This window comes from Lagopus leucura, unplaced genomic scaffold, assembly GCF_019238085.1.
Source record: "Lagopus leucura isolate 7727_CA_CO unplaced genomic scaffold, USGS_WTPT01 Super-Scaffold_100002, whole genome shotgun sequence".
NCBI classification, from domain to species: domain Eukaryota; kingdom Metazoa; phylum Chordata; class Aves; order Galliformes; family Phasianidae; genus Lagopus; species Lagopus leucura.
In genome coordinates this window covers 26,008,930-26,023,401 of record NW_024962263.1, presented here as the reverse complement: position 1 = coordinate 26,023,401, position 14,472 = coordinate 26,008,930, and positions in this window count along the sequence as shown.

Genomic DNA, 14,472 nt, shown 5'->3' with positions numbered 1-14,472 from the left:
TTCCAGGAGTCATTTGCTTCAGTAATAAAAAATAGTCATAGTGTTTGCAGATTACAGAACAATTTTGTTTCAGTGACTTTTCATGCTGTTAATTTGTTTCCTAAAATTTCTTAGACAACCTTGGAGCTATTCTTTGATTTCTCCCTACTTAGTTGTTCTACTACCGAGCATTATAAAAATAGTAATGCAAGCAAGGCTGAGAAAAGTGTTATCAAAGCAATCAGCATCATATTGTCCATCTTGTCTGATACAAAAAGCCTGCGCAATGGAGTATGCGAACCAATGGGATAGGATTGCTACTGTCTGCCTCACTCATTTTAATGCTACAAGTGGCAACAGAGGTGGAGCTTGGGTAGAAGGACAGAATTGTGATACATGAGTATTTCTCCTCAGAAGTAAGAAATAGGTGGAAAGAACTTGAGAGATGAAACACTGAAAGAAAAAAAAGTTACTTATTAGCTACTGAATATATTGAAAACTGTAATGGTTGCCAAAATTTATATTTTAAGTTAAAGAAAAATTGTGTCAAAAGATTTGTCAGGAGATTTCACACTAATGCCGACTAATTCAGTAGGAAAAATCTAGAGATCGCATTATGATATTCTTTACAAGACTCTTCTTCTCCTTTTGAGGAAATGTAGAAAAAAAAATAGATGTAAAATATCTATAGAAAAAAAAATCCTTTAAATCCTGAGCTTTAAAAAGAAAAAAAATCTTTTTTGCAAAGTTATAACATACTTACAAATTATTAAATCTAAAGCAAGCTTCATCCACCCACAGAATCACAGTTTTCATAGTTCATCTATAGAACATCCCAAAAACATGGTCTTAAGTCAGTGGATCACAAAGCACTTGATTACAAATGTCAAAGCTCATTTGAGAATGCAACATCCTTTCACTTTGGAAATGTATTATTACAGTGACTGGATTGAGGCACATTATGAAGATAGAGGAATCTCAAAGAAGTCACGTTTACCAAGAAAGACAAAATAATTGCAAACTGAACACCATTTTCACAAATTAATGGCTTTTTTGCTAAAGCTTTGCAAATTAAGCAGTCTTATGTTTAGCTGTACATTCTTCAGGGCAGGTCTCAATGCCTTTTCTGAACAAGGATTACTTACAAGATCATAATGTTGTAATTAAGTCAGTGACCACTCATGTATAAATGAGTTTAGCATAGCAATCATCGATTAAAAATTAATTAGTATTTGCCAATGCTTTATCATTCAGTTTAAATGAACATTGTGTTTTGATTAAACCTTTCTGAATAAGCTTTGAGTTTCAATACTTGTTGTACTCTTCTTGATCAGCAAGTCTTCAGTCATGAGACTTGTATAGTACAAGTAATACAGAATGTACTAAATTACAGAATTTAGTGACCATATGTATTTTACTACAGAAAAATGATCGGGCCAGTAAAAAAGGTAAATAAGAAGTGACTTCCCATTCTAACCACAAGAGTTTTCTGTTCTATTATTGTGAGTTTGTGTGTGTGTGTGTGTGTTATTAGTGCATTTATTTATTTGTAACTCCCTTCTCCCCCCAGATATTCAAAAAGCAATTCAGTTTAGAAGGAGTTTTCATGGAATAGGAAAATTAATAATCCTTAGTCACAAAACTAATGGAAATCAGGCCTGTCCATTTTGACTTCTTAGAAGAATCAATAATATTTTTTAAGTTGTGCTGCGTTTTTTGGTTGGTTTGGTTTGGTTGGTTGGTTGGTTTTCAGTGTGATATATTGACATCTTGTATTCTTAAGCCAACTTGTTTACACTGCATAGAATACCTGTCAAATCATTACAAATGTTTGCCAGGTTACTATGTCAGTGTTTCAGTTGGCCCATTTATTTGCAGTAGAATCACATGAGGTGTACCACCAGCCAGAAACTGATTTCATTCCAAAATATTTTTAATTAATAAAGACAGATTGTAGGATTATAATTAGGAAGTTCCTTGGGAAAAATAATGCAATCAAAAGAAACGAAAATATAAAAATTAGGGAAATACTATACAGATGAAAGATGTTTTAAAACAGACATTCACAGTCTCAATTATAAAGGTAGAATGCAATAAAATCCAAACCATTTCCAGACAGGAAGCAGTTTTCAGCTTTTTGTTTTGTTTTTATTTATTATTATTATTATTTTTTATTAGAGAGAACACAAAGGAAAACAAAATAAACAAACCAAGTGTCCTGTGTCAACACAGCCATTTCACAGGTGTAATTCCTACTGAGGAACAAACATGAAACAGGGCATTTTTTTTTTTCTAATCACTGTGCAATGACCGCTTCTATCTGAAAACAGCTGATATACCATCATCTGTGCTTTTGTGCTATATGGATTTTCTTATCAGTTGGCATCTTGGTCTGCAATGTAGTATAATTTGCTGAGTGTCTAATGGAAGAGATAAAAAAATCTACTGTGGTAGACATTACACCAGTGTACAATTCTGACTTTCCTGTTTGTGTATTTTGAGGGTACTTAGGGAATCACTTTTGTATTGTTTCTTAATAGAGCTCTTGCATGCTTTTTCAGTATTATCTGCCTAGAAGTCCCTCATTAGTCAAACTTGTTTCTATTATTTTGTTGATATGAGTAGATTTGGAGACCTCTACACTAACTGGTCTATCAGTCTTTCAGGCTGTAATGCCTATGAAACATCTGGCATCAGAACGTATGAAGGATACACAGTTTTATGAAAGTATTCAACTCTGACTATTTAGCCTATTTGTTGTGTGCATTGTAATGTTTTTTCTTCCTACCTTACTGAGATGCTTCCCAATACTTCACTGTTTAGTGTCTTCTTGTCTATCTTGATGGTGTCAATCTTCCTTGCACTGGTATAATACACAGTTATTATTTTCCTTTATTTCCTTTATTAATCTATTTATGTCATAGGTTTATACTTAGCACATAGGTGTACATATTCTTTAGCAAGACTCTAAGTTGCTAAATGTAATATAAAATGTGTTAAGTCTGTGGCAAAATCCTGTGGCAAAATCCTGCTAATGAGTCCATTGTGTATTTGATCTTATTTAAATGTGCACTGGATGTGCTTACACATGCAAAAAATAAAAATAACAAAAGAAACTAAGTATTTTCCTAGCAACAGAGAAAGCAGGAAGCAGGTAGTATTTCTCCATGGATGAAATATTGTAAGACTTTTAACCATCAGTTTCCCTAAGCACTGTCTGTAAATTAATGAAATAGTAAAAAAGAGAATAAATATTTCTCAATAGTCAGGTCCCTTGTATCAAGGAATTCATCATTTCAACTAAGCATTAATGTAATTACTTTTTTTTTTCTCACACATTCCTAGGCATCAATCATTTTTTGAAACTGGCATTAATTCCTGCAAGTTTACCTCTTACCTATTTGTTAGCACTGAACATTATTTTGGATGGAATCATCTTCTGTCAGTTTAGAGAGTTTTGTATTTATGTATTGATTTATTTATTCAAACATACCTTTATAAAGATAGATTTCTTTGAATGTAATAGCAATTTACTTTGTAGATTTGCTTTCCTTTTTTTCTGCCTTTTTTAAGGAAACACATTACCTACTATTGATTATCTTGATTGTTGTGATTCCTAGAAATACAAAACACCACTTACTTCTGGTAAGTTCCAGATACTTCAGAGCACCTCAGTGTCACAGAGCAGCTATAAAGATGGTTGACCAACTAATCAGGCTGCTTTTGAAGCACTGGCAATACTGAAAGCTTTTGGCCCACTCTCCTTTATGCATGGTATTTGAGTGGATGTCTTAAAAATGATCTGTTGTCCTCATTGGTATCTTCATTGGATATGGTATTTCAAACTAATCTCTGAGTGTTCTAGCATTGCAAGACTATGTCTCTGACAAATTATATATAGGCATATGTTTATAGTAGTGCTGAAGCATATCTAATACTTTTTTTGCTGTTATACGTTTTTCTCTTTAACACTGACATTTGACCAAATAGCTTTGGTAAATCCTGTTTAATAATCTGTAGATAAACTGTTGCTGACAGCTTTTTCCACCTGTCCAAAAACAATACTTTATTCTGATTCCTGATCTGCCATCTGGTTTGTTAAGCAGCTAGTCTTAGTAAAAAAAAAAAACAAAAAAAAAAAACAAAAAACTAAAAACAAATGTTTTAGACATTTTCTCATACAGGTCTATCTTGTCAATGGTTTTATATCTGTATTTTTTCAATACTGTATAGTTTGTGACATTTGAAATACTTAAAGAACTTTGTAACTTGGCAGGTACAGAATTCTCTTAACAATAATACAAAGCCTAGTTTTAACACCCTGTATACAAATATAACTACCCTGTATACAAATATAACTAATCCACAACTTAAGTTAATTATCCAAAGCTGAAAATTACATATATGCTCTACTTACAGGGCCCAAATTCTATACCCATGCCTTTGAGATATAACAAGAAAAATATAGAGTTCTCACCCAACAGATTAGGAGCTCAATCACTCAGAGTAGGCAGAATTGAAGTGTCAAAACTGCACTTCAAAAATGCTTCCTTCTCTAAAGGAAATAGTTTCTGAAGGTTGGTGGAAGACATGTACCCTCATAGAATAACATCTGGAGATCACGGTATTTGCATGGAGGGTATCTAGAATATCTGAAGACACTGAGAGTGCTTAAGCAATTGACTCAAGTTATCATTCTCCTCTAGACATCACCTTTCAGTATATTCATTTAAGTTTTCTCACGTTTTATTCATCTTCTATCAATACTCCTCTCTTCTGAGGAGTGAAGGAAACTAAAACTTTCCTTTGAAGTATACCTGTACATTCATTTCCCTTAATTCACCATCCATTAAGTATTAAATCTTAAATTTACACTTAATCAAATAAATCAAGCACTATCTCAGAGTGGCTGGGATTTTCAAAGGAGTTACAAAGTATAAAGAGCTCTAATCCAGTTGGTGTTTAATGGGTGTTTAGCATCAAAAACTCTCTGCTGAAATAGACCTAAACAATCTTATTTGAGTCTACTGTGTGTTTGAAGCCAATGAATTGCTATTAGCGTTTCATCATCTTCAATCAAATTTCTGCTATGATCAAAAGTGATGATTCCTTCTAACTTTTGCTGTCAAGTAAATACTGTCATCAATTGCACCATGGAAGCAATACTGAAATAAGATTTTACTGATATTTATGATCACTTAAAAAAATTGACTTTTTTGATCACAGTTCTGCTCTTCTTTCACCCATAAGCAATGTGTTTCTGAGCTTATGCAAGTGCATTAAATGTAGTAAGTGGAAGTACACGTTTTTGTGAAGATGGAGGCTAAAAATAGTCTATTTAGAAATAGTAAAGATAGAATAGATATAAAGATATATAGAAATCTCTAGATTAAGATTATGGAATATATTGATTATAAATTATATAAAATAGATAGAAATAGTAAAAATAATAGTATAATAGTAATAAGTAATAATAATAGTAAAAAAATCCTTATAATACTACATATTTGGAGAGGAAAACTTACACTGGATTCTTTTTCCTTAAACTTAATATCAGTTGATGACTTAAAGTGATGCATGACCAATTGCTACTTCTGTATTTCTTTCAGTTTGTTCCATCTATGTGCCACAAATTACATCAACTGTAGAAAGAAGAAAATGTATTTAATGAGTACAGATTATAATAGTGAAAGCAAAATAAATAAACTAAGGTACTTAGATAAAATATACTGAAAATAAAGCAGCATGTACAATATGAATTAGAATGAATTATACTCTAACTTCATCAGAAAAGTAAAACCTTTTTACAGTTAAAGACATATTAATGGAAGGTGAATTGAATTATCCTTCATACTCAATTAAAAATAGTAGCAATTAAAAAATCTTCATGAATATCAATATAATTATTCAAGGGAACAAATTTTTCTCTATTTACAAAAGCTATAGCAAAAAAAGATAATCTTTTAAAATCAATAGCTTTTACTACTCAAATTTTAATCAGTGCTAGTTAGAGGTACCTTGAGAGGACTATCAGCAAGTCAGTTTCCAACACTCTATGAAGGCCCTTAATGATTCAGGTTGGATACTGAAGAAAGCTTTCTCACACTTGCAGATTTCACAGTTGTGTATCTGTGCCTGAATTAAGTCAGCATAGCTTAAATGACTAAACAGAAGCTCAGTTTGAATTTTAGCCTCTGTAATCTGCTTTTAATTGGAATCAAATGAAGAACACAGTAGGTAGGTATGTTGCATTGGTGCCTTTGGTTAGGTTAAAAAACAAACTGTGCTCCACTTCCACCCTCAAAAAAATGCAAAAGTACGTGTTCTGGTGGCAATTTGCAATCAGGAAAGAAAACTTATTATTTTGAAGTGGTTCTGGACTGTGGAGGTGAAGACTCAAGGGAGTGGCATGGTGTTGCATAAGGGAAGGGTCAGGTTGGATGTTAAGAAAAGGTTCTTCACTGAGAGGGTGATCAAGTGCCGGACCAGGGTACTGGTCATGGTCCCAAACTGCTGCTGTTCAAGAAGCATCTGGACAGCACTCTCATATGGTCTGTTTTTTAGGTGGTCATGCGTACAGCTAGGAGTTGGACACCATGACTGAATAGGGTCACTCCCAAATCTGGATATTCTATGATTCCATGATAAAGACCAGGACAGACCTTAATAGAAATCAGATTAGTGAACTGTAAAACAACACACAGATGTTCACAGGTAACAAGGCAGAATGTAGAAGCTTCTGAAAATTCAGAAATAACTGACATCAGAGGATTGTAATGAATATACAGTGTATTCTTTTTCACATACACTGAGATTATTTAATAAGGAAAACAATGAAAATATGTGTACTATTATTATAAAATTACATAGAAAGTCATATTTCACCATCTCAGTGGTTCATAATATTTAATATTTTATTAATGAAATATATAACCATGAAATTTCATTAACATTTATTTTGTCATGTCGTTAAAAAAAAAAGTTGTCAATCTAGGCCAATTACACAACATTTTGTTTTTACTAGTCTCTGTAAAAATTAACTTTTAATTCAGTACCTGTTCTATTATCTCCCTCTTTTATTATGCATTTTTTTTTAAGGAGCAATGTCAAAATGAAGACCATACTGCCTCACAACAATATAATTCATGTATGTGTCTTTTTATGAAAGTTGGACAATTACATCACAGTCATCATGGCCAAGGCAGCCACTGATCACCATTTCACACACAAGATCATCTTTGTTTACAAGGAATAATCTAGGAGAGTTTATTGTTGTCTCGTTTAGTGTATGTACCAGGAAATTATTATCAAGGTCTTCTAGGAATTTCCTGGATCTAATCTTTTAGGTCAAATATCTTTGTCTGTAATGCAACTTCATTATTTACTTTTTTATTTCAGAAGGCAACTTGTTAGATACTTAAATTATAATAATATTAATGAGATTGTGTAAAGAACTAAATAAAAATATTGGAATATGCAGTTTAGTTTTATTCTTCAAAACAGGATGAGGTTACCTTTCTCAATATTACTACTTTACTGCAACGTGAGTATAGCAGGGAGATGCTGAAAAACACAGTATACTGCATTTTTTTGTTAATAAGGTGTAGGTACTTGCTATGATTCTTTTTGTACTTGCTATGATTCCTTTCTACTTCCACATCTCCATTAAAAAAAAAAAAAGAATTAATTTTATAAGTTCCTTGAGGTAAAAGCTCAAATTCCTTGAGTTAAAGCTTTATGATTACATTCTTATGTCTCACAATTCATGATTTCACCACTAGTAAGTCACATCTGTTCTTTTACTGTTTAGTTCTGTGTGGTGGTGAGAGATGCTTCCGCAGAACAGTACTATTAAAACATATTTGTTGCCAACTGCATAAAGAAAACGACGCATGTGTTTAAACTTGCTTAGCTGAAATGAAATGTATCATAAGAAATTTCACCCTCAAAGTAAGTGGCTTTTTCAGTGAAGAAATATAAAAAATTAATTTCAATTATATTCAACAACTTTTTCCAGGCTTTCATTTTGTAATTTACATAGATTTTCTAAATTTTCATCCATAGCAGTAATATTTCTCCTTCAGCTCCCTGATCTACATCATTAGCTATGTTTTCTGTAATTCTTTTTAAAGAAAATAATAAAGGAAGAAAATAAAAAATATGAGAAAATTACTGCCTGCAGCTTATATTCCTATCATGACTGCTTTCTACAGCAATTTATACTCTCCTCTGAGAAATCTTGCCTGTTCTAGTTTTCCTCATCATTTGGTTGCTCATCAGTCAACAAAATCCAAATAATCAAAACCAGATATTTTTATCCTATTATTAAATAGCATGAAATTGTAGAGATAGTTTTAGCAAAAAACTTTGACAGGGCTTCATTTTATGAGAGTATCACTATAGCCTTGACCTCTTAGTGATCCCAAGATAGCTATATCTTCAGGAGGCAAACTCGTTATTTTGCTTTGTAAACAAAATAGCTTTGTCTCCTATTTCTTCTCAATGAAACAATTCTGAGATATTCTGCAGAAAACATCCTTAAGTAACTGTGAGAACAGTTAAAAATAAGCTGTTGTAGATTAGGAATTGATCTCTTTTTACCTGAGTGGACAAGCTCATTTGTTGCCTAGTCTTTTTACTCTGCAAATTTTGTTAGACATTACATGAGCAGATTTTATTCCAGTTAATCGCTTACTGCAATTGAAAGAAAAACAAAGATACAAAACTTTTTCTTACACTTAAATATAACAGTGCTATTTGATTAATTAGAAAAGTTTTCAGTGAAGAGTCGCACTCAGAACTTTGAGATAAATGATCAGTCTTTTCCCCACTCCACCTCATATTAGGTTATTGAAAGCTCATTACTGTCATCTATGCTGACTTCATAAACAACCAGAATGTCTAAGGCCTAAGGGAGGAATTTATTAGTTTGGTTTATTTTACCATTAGTTTGCCTTCTGATAAGCTGTGACATCATCAAAAATATATTACGGGTTATGTTTTCTTTGACAAGCAGAATGCTCAGTAATCAATGTATACGGTCAAAGTCTAATTCACCATAACATTGTTTTGCCACTAAATGCTTGAAGTCAACTTTTTGCCATGCATTTAATTTTTGAATGACATCTCATGGGTCTCTGTGCTTGTATAGGAATCAAGAATTCTGAGCAGCACTTTACACTCTTCACTATGTTAGAGATTTATTTCATTATCACTTAGCTGTCAAATAATTCTCAAATGGTCAAATTATGTTAGTATTAGTTTGTTTCACTTTGTATCTGCCTACATGATATAGACTCTCCTCTTGCTCTCTCATCAAACCATATTTTATGTGCAGATTCCTGGATCATGCTTCTTTAAAATTAAGAACAAAATAAATGTTAGAGTCTTTCACTATAAAGAGTTTCCATATAAAGTACTTAGCATTTTCCTTGACTTTTTGATATTTTTTTTTTTTAACATGTCAATATAGAACTCAAGAAACAAGGTTCATAGTACTGTTTCTTAGAATGAAACTTAGAAAAAAAATAGGTAAATACTATGGACTTCGGAATACGAAGGTGTATCTTAATACTTTGCTGGTGGGTGAATAATTTGTTACTTTTTCAACATACCATGTGTGGTTTTGTTTGCTGAGTAAATGAATTTACTAGTTACATGAGCAATTTTGTGTCTGCTTTTGGAACTCGTGAGAAAATACCCTCTGGATGTGAATGGTTTATAGTTCATTTCTTTTTATGGATGTAATAATAAAGACTGCGTCATACTACTTAAAAAGTCAGTGAATGCAGTTAAATATTTGAAGAACAGTATTCACATCTAGCAGCAATCACTGAATGATGAGCAAATGTGCTTCTGAAGAATAATCTTTAGCTGAAATGAATCTCTCAGGCTTGAATTTTTCTTAAAAATATATATTCTTTCGTCTTAAGCTTGCAGTTCTTTCACTTCTGTATGAACATATGTGCTGCACAGAAGGTATTGAATACAATTACAGCCTTAGTTGAACAGATTGTAATGTATGGTAACATGATGCTACTTATTGACAATTTGAAATACATATATATATGTTACCTTCAATACAGTGGAGTCTGAAATTGGCCCTGAATTAAGTATTAAGTTTCTATTATTCTAACACAACTCTACAGGTACTGAAAAAATTAGTAATGCTGTGGTCATAGGACCTCCATAAAACTGATCCAGCATCACACTTATGACAGCTCCTACACTGATTTTACATATACTCTGATGTTTAACTTCATTATTGAAAAAACCTTATGTTTCTTTTCATCATTTTAATTACTGCTATTTTGATCTAGTCAGTGTAATACAATAGTACATTCAAATTTACTGCTAGAACTGTTCTGAAAAGTCATAAAATTGATGCTTTATTTTCTGCTTTCAGAATGGTTAACTAAAGTATTCTTTTTTTTAAAATGAAGTCTGCCTTTCCATATCTGACATGGAACATTTGTGTTCCAACAGTGTTCATGACCTAAGGAAAGGAAGGGAAGGGAGGGGAAGAAAAGTAAAAGAAAGCGAAGGGAAGGGAAGGGAAGGGAAGGGAAGGGAAGGGAAGGGAAGGGAAGGAATTTCAGTTGCTTCCAGTGAAGCTCAACATGAAACAGTTAAGACAAGCATCACCTCTAACCCTAATATTCAAAATTTTTTTAACCTTAACAATCATAAGCAACTGAAGATCACTGATTTGACAGAACTATATTCCCTTATTTGTAGTAGTATTCTCATATCAATAACAATATAAGAACATTGGAGGAAGGGCTGTTGTCTACTCATATTTACATTAAATTTCATCTGGCATAGTACCTAGTAGATGGACCATAATCTCTTTATCCAGAGAGATTGAGTTGGAAAAGGATCTCTAAACAAAGTCCAAATAATTCAGTTTAATTTGTTGGACCAAAACCTCTGTTTCACACATTTTGTTCTGAAGTTATTATGAATGTTTCAGTCTGTCACTTATCAGTCCTTTTTGTTTGAATGAAGTATTGATTTTTAGCTGACCTCAAAAATGACAGCATCTGCTGAGTAAGAGAAAAAATAATCAGGCATTGAAAAACAAATTTTCCCTCCTCCATGTGTTTTCAGGTTGAAATTTGTTCTATTTACAGAGCTCATTGAGAAAAGAAAATAACGAACTAAATTCCTTTCTGTAACAAAATGACTGCACAATTATTTTGGTCCGTATGCTGAATAGTGGAAGGCTATGTGCAGAAATATAATGTGAAGTACTCTAAACAAGAGAAGGAAAAGAGCTCAGCAACCTTCAACATCAGCCTTCCTTTCATTCCTATCAGAGTCTGATTAGAGACTACATCACAATTCAGATCTCTGAAACTATCTGTACAAAATAAATATTGGGAAGAATGTGGTGTGACAGGAGCTTCTGCAAAAGCTCCCACAGGAAAACCTCAGCCCTCACTGCATATTACTCTAAGACTGAATTAAGTTTATCTCATCTACCACTGAGAAGAAAAAAAAAGGTCATTAATGGTTCCCCTGTTCCCCTTCCGGCTTCAATTACCTAAAATTTGATTCAATTTTATAACTTTGAATTACATGCTTAGAGGGAGTAGCAGAAATAGACAACAGTTCTCCAAGTCTTCCTATGTTGCATCCATCTGCTTGAACTTGATTTCAGCCAGTAAAGCTCCACTCTGTCAACTTTGATCATCAATACCAGTCTTCCAGTTAACCTCCACTTCATTGCCTGTAAAATACCTTCAAGACAGCTCTACAAGCACATACTCATCTCATGGAGCTTTCTTTGACTATCTCTGTTGCAGGCTGACATAAGTACTAGCTGGCTAGCTACCTCACAGATACCAGAACTAATCTAATAACTTGTTGATTAGGTGAACTGAATGCTGCCTTAAATTTAAAGGGGCATTCCCTATTGATCAAGAGCACTCATTGTGGTCCCTTGTTTTGTGTTGATGAGGCTGGACATGTAATGAAGTATCCAGCATGGGGCCTGATTTGAGAAGAGATTTAGTAAACAATGCTGACACTCTTTCACTCTTCTTTCTTCCTTCCCTATAATAATATTCATTAATAATGGCTAGAATGTATAGCTTCACTAAATCATATGCATACATACCATACCTGCTTATTTAAACAAAAATGTATTTATCCAGGGGGTGCCTGAATTTTTTCATTAGACTGTGAAAACCAGTAATCTTTTTTCATTCATTGACTGAACAGGGTTTTAATACTGCATCTGGATACACCTTATAGAGACAAGGATTTTTGTTATAGAAAGGCAATGATTGCTCAAACACTGCTTTTTTCCAAAAGTGGGAAACTGCTATCATGAATTTATTACTTACAAATGTGCTGGCAATAGTCAGTTTTGTATTACTGACCATGTCAGAGGAAGAGAATGCAGTCTACCGGTTATTCACGAATGGGTGTCTGTTTAATGTATATATATATGGTCATACTAAGCTTTCCAGTGTTTGAAATGCCTACTAAACAAAGATATTTTGTGTTCATTGACTGATTTAAACTAAAATGAAATGGAAATAATGATGAAAGTAGGTACTATTGCAATTGAATATTTATCAATATTACATATAAACATCAAAGTTTATTCGGTATTGCTTGAAAACAGTAATAGAAATAACACCACAATATCATTAACAACTTAGTTCTATTTCTGTCTTGCTATATAAGGTGATTAAGAGGGGCTCTGCTGGTCTGCAATAAAATTAATTTTGCATTAAAAACTTATGTTGGAGTCAGATTTATGCAAATGTATTGGCATTGTGCTTTTCAACTCATGATAAATAATTTTTTTCCTGCAATGCTTCCTGATGTTCACCTTCATTATAGGATGTATGGTATTATATTATTAAAACATCAACTCCTGCTGAGAGAAATATTCAGTGCCTTAGAATGATGTAAGCAATAGGTATTTTTAAAGCTATTTTGAGTCAGTTACTTACTAAGTAAGAATATATTTATGTGTCAATGGCAATTAATCACTGAAGTTTTTCTCTTTAATTAAAGCTCAGATTTAAAATACTAAATCAAGACAAGTTGTTCTGAAGAGGAACACTTTGTCCCTCACATTTCCTACCAGGCACAGATATTTTCAAGTCTCTCCTAACAGCAGGCAATCTTTTTTTCTAATCTGTGAACTTTAAGCTTTTCAACGTCAAGGCACCAAATGAGAGCTATGGACAATATTGGCATCATGATTTAACAATTACCAGGCATTTGCACATTTAAGTTAGACCTGATTTTATAGATATATATATATATATTTTTCAAATATGTTTATTTCCCATTTCATGATAGGAAAAGTAATCAGAATATCTGTCAAGCAATGGCTGCATAACTGTAAATAGGAAAAATTCTTTTAAGCAATTGTTATCTACAGTTTATATATTTGAACAGTCATGAAATTTCTGTTTTCCCAACTGAACATAAAGGGGTTGCAAAGAGCCTTTTGTCGTGTAAGTACATGCATAAAGATGATTTTATACTCCTGTTTTTAACACAACTAATGACTGTCTGTATTCATGTATAAGAGCAACTTAGTCCATGAAGTTTTTTGCTTCTTAATGTTTACCCGCTTATGATCCTCTCTTTTATTATTGCTGCAGAAAAGAAACATGCCATTCAGTTATGTTTTATGTGGGTAGAGAGCATGGCTGGAAACAAACAAAAAACAAAAAAACACCAAAAATAAAAAAGAGAAGAAATCATAGCCATATAAACTTGCTTTTGTTATTATTTTTATAATTGTGCTGTCACTGCATTTAAAAGTTAACTATTGTTGACTTACAATGAATTCCATGCAAACCTGTGAAAATGCGTTCTTATAAAGAAACAGAAGGTTTGTCTGTCTGTTTTCTTTCCATCCTCTTCACTGAACAATAGCTGTTTCAAGAAATCTTTTCATGAAAACTGTAAAATTCATTCGGTAAAATTTTTCTAATCTAATAAAAAGACCATTTGATACTAAGTATTTAAAGGATTCATTGGGACATTTTGAGGTTCATGTTTAATATGAAGAAAACATTCAAGAAAAGTAGCTTTTAATATATTACCTTTCTTCATTTTTGGCTTGTTCAGACTTGAATATTTCTGAAAGCTACATACTAACAGCTAATAACCTTTAATGACCTTTTATATGTCCATAGCTTTTTTCTAAATTTCAGCATCCACAATGTCCCATATTTTCCTCACAAATAATATTTTTTTTAGATAAATAGTTGCATAATAGATACAGACAATGTACTATTTCAAATACTTTACATGTTTTTAAGTTAAAAATAAACCAAATCCTTCATTAGTTTATAGCCATGTAACATAAAATATGAGATAAATGTTAGATGATGGACATGTCTCTCCTCATGCCTCAGAGAGCATTTGAAGCACCCCAGTGTCTTAAACTTCCTTGAAGCTACATATTAATGAAGTGATAGGGAACATAATCAGCAATGTTACATAGATGACAACAAA